This window comes from Heliconius melpomene, chromosome 17 (genome assembly GCF_056956725.1).
Source record: "Heliconius melpomene rosina isolate 202511_hmr_F chromosome 17, ASM5695672v1, whole genome shotgun sequence".
Taxonomy (NCBI): Eukaryota; Metazoa; Arthropoda; class Insecta; order Lepidoptera; family Nymphalidae; genus Heliconius; species Heliconius melpomene.
Window position 1 is genome coordinate 3,050,130 of NC_140405.1, and position 14,317 is coordinate 3,064,446.

Here is a 14,317-nt window from a genome sequence, read left to right on the forward strand (position 1 = left end):
TAAAAATAATTACTATAATTACTTTTGATAACGTAAAGTAACTAAAAATAATGTTTTTTAAGTTTTTTGCCTGTTTGCTTGTTTGTCTAATGTGTTTATGCACGCTTATCTCAGAAACGGCTTAACCGATTTAGTTAAAAACATTTTTTTATTCTTCCTGAAATTAGTTGTGATTTTGTAATTACTATTTTTTTCTCTGGAGATAGTGAATTAATAAATATGTAGCTCAAGCGGGTGAGGCTTTTATTTAAAAACAAATACGTTTTGTTCTAGCGTTGTTAAAGATCTAAACAATAAACATGAAATATTATTAAATATTTATTGATAAATATTTTTTTATTTTCAGTAAGCGTCATGGCTCCTATGTCAAATGCTGAAAGACAATAAAGATATAGAGAACGTCTTAAACAGACCAATCCTATTAAATATGAAGATATGCGGAATAAACACTTACAAAGTTAATTCCAGTGATAACGACTCAAATTTTGATATATTTTAAAGTGGATTTAATTTTATCATTAACTTTGTGATCTCTAGAAATATAAGTTTATTACGTTACGAACTACCATTATTATATTGTTAATATTGTCACTTTGTTATGTTTTCTTACATTTATAATCTGTTAATTCAACGACTGAATCTTTAAAATTATAATTTGTTTCTCATTAAATAAAAAAAAACAATAGTTTTATTCATATAATATTCTTATTTTGTTGTGTATAATGCCTTATGTCATCAGTTTCGTAACAAACATTATCAGTGTTGTTACTTATCAGTTACGTTACAAATTCGAAAATGTCCACTTTTCTGATTATGACCCATATAATGTTTTATTAATGTTTTCCTAAAGTTTAATATTCTCATGATAAACGATGGTCTTTTAGTAGGGTTGATTGTAATCTGAATTATAAATAGGCCCCCAATAAGTATGACCGCAAGAAAAGGCCGCGAAACTTTTGGGATCTTTGCCACATCTTTACCCTTTACTTGCTATATAATACTTCACAATTTCGTTCTATATTTTGGAGCGTAACCACTACATCCTTATTAGCATAGAAATAACTCTAAGGAAGATGGTTATAAAATTCTCTAAAAGATTTTAAGATGAAACTACGATGAATTTTTACAATAACATTATTTAGTGTATATTATATTTGATTTGAAATCAAAACGTATAGGATATTTCTCGTGAACTCTCTCTTCAGTTATGTAATTAGGCACAAAGTGTGAAATTATAACATAAATAAAAAATACCTAAAAAGTATAAATTTATAAGTATTTCATAGAAAAAAATAATATGCTTTTTGGCAGAGCCTGTGCTTTACCACTTTTTTAAATTTCTTCAGTGATACACAACAGGGTAATCAGAGAGTAGTGTTAAGGTACTCCGTTCCCCACTTTCCGCCGAGTTCTGGAGGCATTGCATTTTGAGTGGCGGAATGCAACGCCAGTGCGAAGAAATGAAAATATATATTTCATTTCTTCGAGTGGAGATTGAACCTACAGCTCCCCTGCCTCTGCCTACCCTGATATGTGCGGGATACAGTATAAAACTGATAAAAGAAAAAAAATTGTCATTGCTGTTGCTCTGAAAGATTAATTGAAATTTCATTTGAATCTTTTGTATGGCTAGCAAGAGCCAAATTAGCCTTTAGCTTCCCTTTAAAGTCGAAAAGTGCTCGAAATACCAACCTGCACTTTTAATGTTCCGCCACACTCTGTAACAAAAGAACGTAGATTTAAGTTGACTGGACTTTCAAAAAGCTCTATTCTGTTCTATTTTGAACTTGACGTTGTACTTTCACGATGAGTGAAAATTTGTACGTAAATCACTCTTTGACCTTTCATTTTACATGCATGAATAAAATATGGGTTTATTATGATTCATAGTATTATAAACTACTAAAATGTTATTCCTACGTATAAAAACCAAATTCTGAATTGTTATTATTAAATTTCTTTAATTTTAATTTCTCTTACAACGAACTGATCGCAGACTTCAACCTAATAAAAAAACTGAAAATAAATAGGCAATATTATATTAAAAACCAAATATTATATTAAAAAACAAAAGTCATCAAACGTTAAAAAGACATAAATAAAATATTTCTTTTATTTTAACTAAAACTATTATACGTAGGTAACTCTTCGTACTCTATTACATTATACAACAATGCGAATATGGATTGTTACCTTTGAACGTTGCTCTCCAATTAACATACATATACATATTCACGAGGGGCGATATCGTTTGTGTTTGAGAGAAAAAATAATTATCAAAGCATTGTTACTGTAATTTTCTTTTTTTTTTTTCATTTTATGCTGTATTCTGATTCTTCTAAGGAACCTGGGTTCCCAGATTTCCTTTGCCCTATTAAGAAACTCTTTGCTTATTAACATACTTCCGTTATCCACTTTCCGCCGAATATTTGATTTTTTCTTTGTTTTAATACATTTTTAATTAGATTTATCTTTTTCAATTACAGTTTCCTTTGTATGGCTATTGTCACCTTTCATAAAAGATGAAAAATAATAATTGTCTACTGTCTTTAAAAAAAAAAAATATGAACGCAGGAACGACTAGTTACGACTAAAATTCCTCCTTTCGAAATCAAACATTTAAAAACGCCTGTAAGAGAAAACTTGTTACAAATTTATCCAGTGTCTGGTTTTATAGCTTCACACTGTTTTTCGCCTAATTCTGGACCCATTGGGTGTTGAGTTGCGGAACTCAACGCCGCGCTTTGCCTCGTCACCAGAGCAAAGAAATATAAATTAATTTTTAACAAAAAAAAACCGACTTCTAACAACGAACTAAAAAGTGAAAAATAATTATACAAAGATTTTATAATTTTGAAGTCGGTGCCAAGTAAAACAAACAGGCTTTGTAATTAGATATTGTAGTAAGGGTGTTGTAGCATTAGTTTGACACCGACTTCAAAATTATAAAATCTTTGTATAATTATTTTTCACTTTTTAGTTCGTTGTTAGAAGTCGGTTTTTTTTTGTTAAAAATTAATTTATTTCACGATTTTTAGTGATGGGTAAATCTTAAAATGATGCTTCTTAAACGAGTGGTGATGGTGGTGGTAGTGGTTCTCAACGAGTGGTTGTGATTGTCCTATGTAAAACTTCAATTAATTAGGTATTATTTTTGTGCAAAGTTACATTTTGATATATTAACAAGAACATACATAAAAAGTATTCGGGCGAATTGGGAATCTCCCTTCTTTGAAGTTGGTTGAAAATGAGAACATCTTTTTTGAGGTTGGTTGAAAAGAAATGCAACAATCAGGAATCTCACTTCTGACATCAATTTAAAAAGTTTTTGCTTGTAACTATTACAGTATAATCAATTTTTTACCAAAAAAAACAAGCTTTCTCCATTTTCTCCGGATTCCATAATCGAAACCTAACCAAACTTTCACCAAATTGTCCTTGAAGTGTATCCTTTCAAATAAAAAAAGAATTATCAAAATCGGTTGGCGCGACATTGAGTTATTCGGCTATTAGTCGCGCACATGCATAATGCAAATTTAAGACTTATGTGATTTTCTCATGGATACCATTGTCAGACATGGACCAAAAAAAATGGGACCATTCGGGAAGCTATACCTTTCGAATAAAAAAAAAATATCAAAATCGGTTCACCTAGTTAAAAGTTATGAGGTAACAAACATAAAAAAAAAAAAAAAAAATACAGTCGAATTGATAACCTTCTTTTCTTACAGAAGTCGGTTAAAAAATATTAATAACCGTACTAACTTACGTAAGTACCTACAGCCTCTAAGAACAATTGTAAGGAACTAAAAGTATAGATTTATTCCAACGAAATAAATCTGAATCTAAACTTTCCACGCCGAAGAGAAGCTATTTGTAGCATGGAAATTTAATATTGGTTCAAATATGATATGCAATAGGACGCAAGTTAAATTCCGGTATGCTCGAAATTTTCCTTCGAAGTTTTATTATAGATTTATAATGCTAAGTTATCATTTAAATAGCAATATAATATGGTTTTTTTTCAGCTTCACGCTGTATCTATCAAATCATCTAGCAAACCAAGTGTTAAGGCACTCCGTTCGCTACTTTCCGACGAATTTTTGATTCATTACGTATTGAGTGGCGGAATTCTACGCCACGCTTTGTCTTAGTACGAGAGCGGAGAAATGAAAATATTAAAAAACAATTAATTCCAACGAATGGAAACCGAAGCCATAACCATCGCGGTTACAATTACACTTTTAAGCCGCCGGGTCACGTCGGCCTAACATGTTTATATTGATATTGACGATAATCTGGTACCTACCAATGATAATTTGTTTGATTAAATTAACTTAAGAATAAAATTGATTTATTTTTTATTAATTTAATAATTATTGAAATACTTAGGATACCTTAGTTCTTCATAAAGTCTTGAAACTAGAACATTTTTGCATTTACTTTATTTATCTAAGTGTGTCTATATCGAAATTTCTAAGTGTTTGTTCTACGGTTAATACTCGCACGACAAGCTGCTAATTGATTTACACAGGTGAACCCGTCCAGTGGGGATCTCTATGAAAGGAGCCCTTAATGAACTCTAGTGTAAATTTAGTTTTCTATTTGTGTAAATTAATTATTTAGTTGTGTAACTTATTATTTGTATGTACGATGACTTTTTTGTATAAAATTTGTTGTTTGTATATCTCACTGCGGCTTTATTTCATCTTTTCTGCCATTACAATTTCATTATGGTATTTAAAATGGTTAAAGATACATACTAAACGAATAAATATAAATATATTTATACTAGTGGGCCCGGACGCGGCTACGCCCGCGAAAATATAAGCCTAAATCATTAAAATAAGTTAAAAAATAATAATAAGTGGAGATTTATTATTAGAAAAAATATCTGAGTAACCGAAATGAACAAACCAAAGAAGTAAAAGTAACTAAAGGAAATTCTTAATATTAGAAAAAAATATGTGCGCGCGTACTAAACATTTTTCTATATTAAATAATTATTAATTTTTGCGAACAATATTAAATAAAATCTCAAATGATTAAAATTACGATATTTTAAGTGTATCACATCGGTATAGATAACCGAACTGAGATAAATTAATTATAAGCAGCAAATAATTACATAAAAAATAATAGTAATTCGAAAATCTATAAGAATTTACAAAATCATCAAAGTCATCCGCCCGTTCGCGTCGGTCATACTCATATTATGCCGCCCGAAGGCTAGGTCATTTGGAATCAGTCACATCTTAATTATTTATTAGAATGTTATACAGTAAATTATAATTTCCATCTAGATGAAATGCTAAAAGTGACTATTATATTTATTTTCATAAGGATGAATATCAAATTATAGAAATCATCTAATTTTTGTTAATGATTTGTATAAAGAGATTTGTATAAATCTATATCGGCGCGCACCATGTATGCATTAAGCAAACTCACTGTGGGTGACGTTTTCTTAAAACAGCAAACTTTGCAAGCTGTTGCTTAGCAACGCGTAGCGACGATTGTTATTAACATGGCGGAATAAATTCCTTGTCAAATTAATTATTTTAATATATTGGTATATAACGAAAATATTACAAATATGAGAAAAAAAAAGTATCCTATGTTCATCCCGGGACCCTCAAGTATCTCTATATGAGTATTTTATCACAATTAAATTAGCGGTTTGGCCCTGATTGCGTAAAGGACAGACAGACAGACAGACAGACAGAGTTACTTTCGAATTTATAATATAGGTATGGATGGATAAAAAACACATAATGTATGAATTGAGCCTAGTGTTAAGACACTCCGTTCCCCACTTTCCGCCAAATTCTTAAGGTAAAACTCAAAAACGCACTTTGATTCGACACCAGAGGGAAGAAATTAAAATATTAAATATATGTTTTCTTTTGTAGTACATTTGCTATAAAAAATATCTATAAAAGACCCAATAAATTCGAGTAACGAAGCTTGCAACCTTGTTACGGTGTAAAGGGTGCGCGGTCAGAGCGACTGCGGCACGTTTATGTCACACCCATAAAAGTAATGACAAGTTATAGTGCGGTAATTAAATTATAGTTAATTTTGTTGTAAAACAAAAGGAACTTTAGTAGAAATATTTTGAGCTTAAATCTTAGGTCATTACAAGATGGAAAGTGGTTGTAGCAAGTTCGAATTCCACTTAGGGGAATATTTTTACGGATTTGACTGATTACTAATTAATAGATAAATAGATTTTTATTTAATTTTCAGAATAATTTATTTATAGATCAAATCCTTTTGATTACACAATTAAAAATTTAAATTTTGTAAATTAGAATAGCTTACAATCCACAGCAATATCTTTGTCAAGTATTATAAATATTTTAAAAGTAGGTATATATCTAAAAATTGGACTTAACTTTACGCTGAAGGAATTTTTCCCTTTTAAAACGGCAAATATTAAATGGTAACACTGTAGCATGCGAGGAAGCTGGTCCCATTATGTTGCCATTATCGTTTTTCCGGCGACGCATGAAATTTATTTGACAGTTTTTGTATAGCACAGCTTTTGTTCATTTTCAATTTTGTACAAACTAACGAAACTCTATTAGTCTTTAACATTATTTATTTATTTAATTATAATAATTGCAAAATTCTCTATTTTTTAAATAGGCTTTTGTATTTTTCCGGACAAATTTTATTTAAGGTCAAACGAACCACGACCTTTCTACCTCCCCTATCAGAAGTTTCTTTTGCCACTTTCCTGCTTCATCTCCAGTCTATATATTTTTTCTAAATTATACGGCAAGTTAAATAAAAGCTTGTAAAAATACTGACAATAATATCTTTCTCTATGAGCCAGTCAGTTGTTGGTTCGATGTCCACTCGAAGAAATGAAATAATTAATTATAATGCCTACTCTCCTACTTGCGGGATACGGCGTGAAGCTGTGAAAATGTCTCTAATTTTAAATTAAACGAAGTAAGCAATAAACATTGTATTTCAAGCAATAATAATATTAACTGTTAAATTGATCGGGGTGGAACAACTACTATAGCATTTTCTCATTTCCTTTTTCACGTTCAATTTTATTAGTCCAGCGGTTGCTTTAAAATAAATTTCACAAGAAAGTTATTTTTACAAAAACAAGGAAACTGTTTCAATTTATTTCCTTGGTTCGTAGCGTTAGGAAGGATTCTCGTGACCATCGCTAATTAGTGCTCTCACCATTTCTTGGTAGCTTTCTAGTTAATATTATTAAATTATTCTATTTGGTTTATAAATAAATAAAGTTTATTTTATTTTTTATTTGAGCTCCCGCTGTATCGAGCACGTAACGGGGTAGGCACAAGCAACCTAGGAACCTGGAAACCTAGTGTTAAGACACTCCATGCCCTTTAAAACACTTGTGTTTCTCACTTTCGAGTGGGAATCGAACTTACTATCTGTCACGTTAGTCGCACGATTGTGCCGTTGCGCCTCGACGGGCCTCTATTAAATAAAGTGAGTAGAAAATTGTGTTATTTGTGGTAATTTTGAACTAAAATTACCATTTACTGGAATGAAATAAAGTTAGTGATATAATGAATTTCATAATTAAAATGCTTATATTTCAAAATTAGTCGAAACTACAAACAGAATGATATCGTATCTATCATACATATCTTTAGCATAATAGCTTCGGTAAATGCATGGAATTTTTTTGTTGTAATCTTTTTTTATAGTACCAAAGAATTAATACAGAAAAGATATCTCAAAAACTATTAATATAATTGTAAACAATTGTTTGAAAAATGAAATAAAAGACTTGGATTCGATTAGAGAGTTTTGGGCGAGCGGCTTTGAAATACTTATCTGAATGAAGGGCATTTTGTTAAAACTGGAGCTTTGGAGCGGTCGGTGTAAGCCAGAGTCGAGCCAAATTAGCCACTTTGGGGCTACTGACTAAACTGAAAAGTGTGAGACGAAATATAAATTCAATTCTATTTCAATTTACAATGTAATTGCAATGCTAACTACATTTTAATACAAAATCGTAAAATAAATCAACATTATAATTTAAGCAAATATTATAATAATACTTACTTCTATATGAAATAAAGATATTTTAAAAAGACTACTTTATAGTATCACAAAATGACGTATGTGATGAATGCCTACAAAGTATTTTGTATTTCAAAGCTATATATTGGTGTGTATGGCATTATATTAACTCACATATATAAATATTAGTTCAGGTTGTTTTGGCGCAGCTCTGATTGTAACCGTGAAGGTAGTGGGTTCGAACCTACGACCATTGCGGTAGTCCCTCGATCACCATGGTACGAGTGATTCATTCATCAATTAATTAATTATTTCATCACTATAAGAAGACAAGAGGTTATAATTAATTTACCCACTCAAAATTGTGTGAGAGCCTAGTATTAACACACTCCGTCTTAATTCAAATTCAAAATATTCTTTATTCAAATAGGCAATTATTATAAGCACTTTTGAATCGTCGAATGAACATATGAACAAAAAGCCACCACCGGTTCGGAAGGCAGTTCTGCTGAGAAGAGCCGGCAAGAAACTCAACAGTTGCTCTTTTCAAAATCAATGGTACAATCTCTTACATTAGTTGGCAGCTATCCTGCATTACATTCAATAGACATTAATTCCATACATGCTTATCCTCTAAATATTCTTGAACAGTGTAATACGCTTTACTTGTTAGTTTTTCTTAATACTAGGTTCCCTCTGCCTGCTCGAAAATATGATAGAACATGAAGTTTCTAAAATATAAGACTTTTCATATACCCTACATAAAGATTGTTTTATCTTGATTATTTATATAATTGTTGCCTTCTGCTCTTTTTGTTCGTATCCTCACGTAACGTACAATTTTTATTATTTATATTTATTTACAAAAAAAAAACAAACAGCAATTCGCGTAAATATACAAAAGCTTTGAAATTATTTATTGTAAGAAATGGGAGGTGAACAAAAACATAAACCTGAACAAAACATTCTTTACCTTTGTAATACGAGTGTGAGATGCTTCAGTTATGTAACAAAGGAAGATAAATCATTTGATGTGTTTTTATTTTTTTAAGGTTCACGCTGTATCCCGCACATACACACATCTACGCAGTGAACCTGGGAACCTAGTGTCAAAACACTCTGTTCCTCATTACAACACTGACGACACTTTTTAAGCTGCTCACCTTATAGCTTTACAAAGTTTTGCGTAAAATGTACAAAATTTTTTACAATTTGTTGTAATTGATTACAAAAAAATTGTGGTAATATTTTTCTTAGGCCGTCGTAGCGCAAGGTATAAAGCGTAGGACTTTAAATATAATGGTTGTGGATTTGATTTCCAGAATGAAATATTTGCATATCCTCGGTATTCTAACGAGCAAAGCGTGACGTTGAGCTCCGTCACTCAATACGCAATGCCTCCAGAATTCCGCGTAAAGTGGGGAACGGAAATATTTTAATGAGAACTAAGTGACTAGAGTTCCCAGGTTCCCTCTTCTTGCCTTATGCGGGGTTCAGCGTGAAGCTATTATTAAATTGCGGTGTTATACCTCCCACCCCTATGTATAATGTAAACACAGGAATCTAAATTCGCCTGGAATAAGGTTTAACTATGTTAGCTAATGATAATTACCTAAATATCGTTGCATATAAATTCTGTGCAGCAGGCTGATGATTTTGAACTGTTTGCTAAACTCAGTTATTGATTGACCTGTAATTATATGTAGTTTAGTAATTCAGTAAGTTTATTTTAATAAATTTAGGAAAATGTCCTCTATAATTAATCTTTTAAATAGCTTTATATATCAGAGTAGGCAGAGAGAACCTTATGTCAAAGTCAAATAGTTCTATTCAAAGTAAGAGGTTAGAATAAGGTCGTCGTGGCAAAGGGACATAAGGGTGTGTTCGATCCCCACTCGGGGGATTGAGTTATTATTTATTAAGCGGGGCTTTTTCCTAATCAATTAATTTACAAAATCACACTTAATTATTAATGACAATGATACCTTTGAAACATTTCAGTGAGCATTTCATTCCCAAGGCGTGCTATCATTTAAAAAATAATTAATTTGATAAACGTTTATCAAACGTCTTTTACCAACATTTTAAAATTATGATATAAAACATTCTCGGGCGCTTTCTGGCTCTCCGTTCTCCGCTTTCCGTCTAAATTTGGTACACTTCGGAACCTGACACGGCGCCCTGTATTTCCAGAGTGGGTTAATGATGATAATTCATTCCCCCGCGTGAAGATCGAATCCACAACTATCGGATTTACAGTCAGATACTTTAAGACTATGCGACTATGGCTTCACACTATATTTAGTAACAAAGTTAAATTTTAATCTTCACAATCCTCTTACTATTATAGGAAATATGGAAGTATATTTAATCCAATAGCAAAAATCATCAATATTTGTTTTATAAAACATCAAAAGTTATGTTTTCAATTACTTTGCATGTTGCTGACCTGTTGGTCGATGTTTCAACGTGCATCGGATTCTAGATGAAATTTGTTTGTAAAAATCATATTGCCATTCGGCTTAACGATTCGAGAGTTTGCTTTTAATATTTTGAAATAAAATAAAATCTTTCGTTCACCAATTTTGTAAGTAAGTAAGTAATATGCGGCGTTAAGTTCTGTGACTCAACACATAAAATTATACATACATATATACATACATAGCTTCATGCTTTACCCCTAGAGGGGTAGTCAGAGAGAACGGAGCGCTAAACGCTACGGTCTCTACATACCTCTTTCGCCTCGTCCACTGACATCAACCTCTTCATTCTTCATGCCCTCTGGGGCTCATGCTTTTCACGTGACCTTCCTCCAGTATCTGTGACACTGTGTTTTCGAAGGTCAACCGAGGTCTCCCTAACCTCTCTTACCGCTCACATTTCCATCATAGATCTTTTTTGCCATTCTTTATTTTTTATAAAATTATCATAATTTATAAAAAAATATTTCTGCTCTGTTCTTATTATTATTATATCGTTCTTTTTATTATGGTGTTCCGAACGTGCCAGTTGAGCACCAAATCACTTCGCCGGTAAAAAATATTTCATTGCCGTTACTATTATTAATATATGAACATAGTTCGTATCCACGTGTTACAAGAGCACTTAACGTCACATTGATACCATTAATCACCGCAGACGTAGCACATACTCGTAGCTCAACTGCCATCAATAGCGTCTACAATTATATTTTGAATATACAATGGTGTGTATTACTAATATATGTACAAGCTTGTGTTGACTCAGCACAAGCACAAGTAAAACAAAAGGTTAATATAATTTAATGAAGATATCTTTAATTTGCTCTTTTCAATTTGCCATCGGTGGAATGTATTATTTTCATTTTTTCTTTCTAATAATAAGACAAAACACAGGGTTAAGCACTGCAATTCAACACACAATGACTTTAAAATTGGACGGAATGAGTGGAACACAGTGTTCTCACAGTGAACTCTTGGTTCTGTACAAATTCCGTAAAATTCAGAGGTAATGTGGGAATCTAGTGTTAAGACACTCCATTCAAATTAAGATACTTCTGTTCTCCACTTTGCGCCGAATTCCGGAGACATTGCCTATTGAATAGTGGAACTCAAATGTTAAATATTTCATTTTCTCGAGTGGGGATTAAACCAACAAACTGGCGTTTAGAGTCTAGAATTTGGCGGAAAATGGAGAACGCACTGTCTTAACAGGTTCCTTTCGCGTACGCTGCTGTGTGCAGGATAAAGCGTGAAACTAAAAAAGTTCCGATATCGACATATTATAGTGAAGCAAAATGAAACTGCCGTTATATAATACCTTTGTATGAAGGTATATTATAGAAGACTTGTGACAAAGGCTGGAGCTACTATTATTCATAGCCTCGAGCGTCAGCGCTATGTTGTGGATATCGCAAGGTTTGTGCGACACGAGCAAATCTTGACATATTGCTGTTAGATATCTTGTGTTTACGGTTTGGAAAGCTTTAGCTTTTCTAACATTAGAATATAATATATCTAATGTTATCTTCACATACCATTAACACTCTCTGTCTCACTCTCTGCGACTATGCTAAGAGTAAGCTCAATGATTTTTTCTCAAAAGAAAAAAACTAAATACTTTTATTGTCACTCGTTTCTCCGTCTGTTTGTCTCCAAAAACCTTTTTCGCCACAACTGGTGCCTCCATAATAATTAAATAAAATGATGCTTTTCAACAACTTTTAATCAAATTTCATGAAATGCTACCTTTAAAGTTAAAATATATAAATGAATATTTTATGAAAGGGTAGGCTTTATTATCAAGATAAAACTTTCGAATACTGTTACAACGTTAAGAACTTTCACAGTCCTGCTATAGGTAAAATTGCTTGACTTTCAAGATGAGATCTTAATTGTATTTAGAAACTCAAGAAATGTTCTATTTACTAAGCTCTTACAAATCAACAAGTTGGCATCTTAAAGAAATGACTGGACCCTTTTAAGAAGATATATAAATATAAAATGTATATTCTTTTTGTTTGTGCTTAAAATAGAAATATCCCTACGAAATAAAGATTTATAACTCACATAAAATTGTATTTGGTGAAGAATAATAATTTTCATGGTCTAACAAAGCAAATTAGAAGAAGAGACTGTCTCAAGAATAGACTCTGCTACTACATATTTAAGAAATTCATAAAATTAATTGTATTTACATAGATAAATTTAGTATTCTATTATTTATCTGGCATTCAGTAACTTTCCAGAGAAAGGAATTTCTTTAATTAATTAGTTTTGTTCGGATCATTTCCCGAGAAGACGTCGGCCGCAGCCTATTAGTGCCTCCAACGCTACTAGATTTAAAATTTCAGCATTTCACGATTTTATTCAGTCAAAAGATTTAATTAACACTCTACTTCTTTCAACTTTGTAGGTTTTCCGATCTCGAAATGTGATTTAAAAGTAGTTTTACTAATATATTTTGATATTTTATTAAGCTTTGCCTATTTTCCTTGTAACTGATTGAAAATATTGTACATATAATGTAAAACATAACATACTATAACTTTTTTATTACAAATTTTAAGTTAATCCCAATAATAAAAAAAGGATAGTAATCTCGGAGTCAATATTATGTTTTCCAAGTGGTAGCTTATATTTTAGATCTACTTTACTGCTGTCAGACGAACTTTTATATTTAGTAGCGTCATGCTTCGACTGCCAGCAATATAATTAGGATCTGGTAAAGCAATGAATCTCTAAATATTACTTATTTATAGAAAAAACCAACCGCAATATCTCAAAAAAATTCTCACTCTCAGACTCAACACTCGGTTCCCTCTCCCTACCGTGCTATATGCGTGAAGCTGAAAAAAATCTCCTATCACCGTTATAATGCAATATCATATCTCGCTTAAAATAATAATAATACTTCTTAAGTTTGTGTGTCTGTCTGTAAAAAGAGGTCCTTTCATCATTAACGAGTAGTTATAGTGATGCAAAACATCCCTTAAAAATAAACTTTAATGTCCTTAAGTGAAATTTACATTTGCAATTCCACTTTCTTATTTTTTTTAGTTTAAGATTTTTTCACAGAATTGCAATGATTTTAAAACGTAGAAATGATGTAACGTAAAGAAAATGTGCAATCGTTTAATATTTATTAAACTTTTAAATAAAATCGTTTTGATTAATTATTGTACAATATCTCAAAATGGCCACTTGTGGCATTAATATTTTCACTCCGCCACTCAACGCGCTCCAAAAAATAGGTTCCCTTTGCTTATATGATAAATGTATATAATATGCCTTAATATATTATTTAATAAATAAAAAAAATGCGTCGTATTTATTTAAATCAATTGTATAAATTTCTGAATACATACACAAAAGAAATAACCACACATCTTAGAGAAGTGCCCATCGTCGGTTAGCAATAACACTTTGTAAGTAACCCAAATGTAAATGTTAAACATGAACAGTTATGGAGCCTTTTGCTTTTATATAACCCAAATAGGTACTTCCCCCGATATATGCTCTAGTAAAAGTCCATTTTAGGTGAAATAACCAAATAAACGTCAATTATTTTAAGTATAGTGAATTAATTTTAATTATAACTAATAGGCAATAAATTTCAAGTCATTTCTTTTATATATTTTTTTAGATTCACGCTGTATCCCGCACATAGAGGGAACATGGGAACCTAGTGTAGAACACTTCGTTCCCCACTTTCCACCGAACTCTGGAGACATTGCGTTTGCTATAAATAAGTCTGAAGATAAAACTTACGATTCCTCACGTTCATTTACGTAATTGTATTCAATATAATCTGACTG

General features: G+C 31.4%; 2 protein-coding genes across 3 annotated transcripts in view; both read right to left on the reverse strand.

Annotated features, from left to right (window-relative positions):
• The window catches only part of LOC146529840 (CD151 antigen-like), a 154,316-nt gene that overhangs the window by 118,261 nt on the left and 21,738 nt on the right, over positions 1-14,317 (reverse strand). For both annotated transcript variants that reach the window (XM_085200299.1, XM_085200296.1), the window contains one exon: positions 1,693-1,718. The gene's annotated coding sequence lies outside the window, so the exon portion shown is untranslated. Of the gene's footprint in view, positions 1-1,692; positions 1,719-14,317 lie in introns of those variants that run through there.
• Positions 1-14,317, reverse strand: part of SH3PX1 (sorting nexin 33-like protein SH3PX1) — a 141,855-nt gene that overhangs the window by 105,865 nt on the left and 21,673 nt on the right. The window contains exon 2 of the mRNA XM_085200291.1: positions 1,693-1,718. The gene's annotated coding sequence lies outside the window, so the exon portion shown is untranslated. The remainder of the gene's footprint in view (positions 1-1,692; positions 1,719-14,317) is intronic.